General features: G+C 37.5%; 1 non-coding gene across 1 annotated transcript; it reads left to right on the plus strand.

Moving 5' to 3' along the window:
* Window positions 1–338: 338 nt before the first annotated feature.
* LOC131156917 (small nucleolar RNA R71) lies at window positions 339–445 on the plus strand. The gene has a single exon (XR_009137179.1). It is a non-coding gene; the product is annotated as a small nucleolar RNA R71 (small nucleolar RNA).
* Window positions 446–1,665: the final 1,220 nt, after the last annotated feature.

Here is a 1,665-nt window from a genome sequence, read left to right on the forward strand (position 1 = left end):
GACTTGCTCCAATACTCGAATCTGTCCTACTTGTAGTTGCCACATATTCTGCACCTTGTGGTATCCTCTGGGTTGTCAAAGATGAAATCTGATGAGACAAAGAAGCAACTTGAGCTGAAAGTGCAGCAAATGGCTCCAATTCATGAATTCCAGCAACTTTCTTAGCCATAGTTCTTTGAGTTGGCCATTGATAGTTATTTGAGGCCATTTCTTCCAAAAGAGCAGTAGCACCCTCAGGTGTCTTTGACATCAAAGTTCCCCCAGATGCAGCATCAACTAAAGTCCGCGTTCGCCCATTTAACCCATTATAGAACATCTGAATTTGCAACCAATCTGGCAATCCATGTTGTGGGCAGCGTTGAATCAAATCTTTATACCTTTCCCATGCTTCATAGAGTGATTCAAAATCATGCTGCTTGAATTGACCAATCTCACTCCTGAGTTGAGCTGTTTTTGCAGGTGGAAAGAATTTAGCTAGAAATTTTTCTGCAATGTCCTGCCAACTAGTAATACTCCCAGGTTGTAGCGACTGTAGCCAACCTCTTGCTTTGTCCCTCAAAGAGAAAGAGAATAATCTCAGTCTAATGGTGTCTTCAGTAACACCATTGATCTTCACAGTATCACAAATCTCCAAAAACATCGCCAGATGGATATTGGGATCATCAAGTGGCGATCCACTAAATTGGGCCTGCTGCACCATGCTGATTAATGCGGGTTTGAGCTCAAAATTGTTGGCATTAATGGGCTGACGTCTGATACCCGAATAATTGTCATTCACAACTGGTCGCACATAATCCTTCAAGGCGCGTGGCTGCGCATTATCTTGTCCATTCTCCATGGCTAATACCCTTTTTTTTTCTTAGTGCTCTGAGCGTTCTTTCAATCTCCAGATCAAAAGGAATAATGTCACGTGTTCTAGCCCTGCGCATCCAACATAAAAAAAAAAAAAACACACCAGAAATACAAAAAAATAATAATAAAATAAAATAAAGAAAATAAAAAAATAAAAATATAAGAAGAGAATTCTAAATTAAAACAAAGATTACGTTGTATCGATATTGGCAAAAATAAGAAAAACTCAATCCCCGGGAACGACGCCAAAAACTTGACCGGTGCAAACTGCAAGTGCACAGTATCGTAGTTTTATAATATAATGATGTGTAGAGTATCGTCCTCAGGGATTGATGTCTTAATTTTACCAAGTACCGAAATTTTACTAACCTTGATTTTATTTAGAAAAATTAACAATTTTAGACTGCAAAATTTAAACAAAGCTACTTTAAATAAACTATTCAGGAGAATTTAAAACTGAATACCGCGTGTCAAATTGATGATGGTGAAAACTTCTAGGAAACCGATTTCACCTAGTTTCTCACTATGCTTTGCTCATTTAGCTAATTTAACTTCGTTTTCTCTGTTTGTTAGCAAATCGCCAATTTTTCCAAAAGCCTCTTTCGATAGTCAATCGGAACCTATTCTTGTTTATTATTTAACATAAGAGTATGCAAATTAATAACGCAAGAACGCAGTAAGACCCTCGATTTTTTATGCTACGTAGGTTCATACAAGTCTTTCGATCTCTATATTTACCTACGCTGAATTATCCAAGATCTATCCTATAATCCCCCCTTTCGGTAGCAAATCACAAGACTAAAATCATTTAAT

The sequence above is a fragment of the Malania oleifera genome, chromosome 5 (assembly GCF_029873635.1).
Source record: "Malania oleifera isolate guangnan ecotype guangnan chromosome 5, ASM2987363v1, whole genome shotgun sequence".
In the NCBI taxonomy this organism is placed as follows: Eukaryota; Viridiplantae; Streptophyta; class Magnoliopsida; order Santalales; family Ximeniaceae; genus Malania; species Malania oleifera.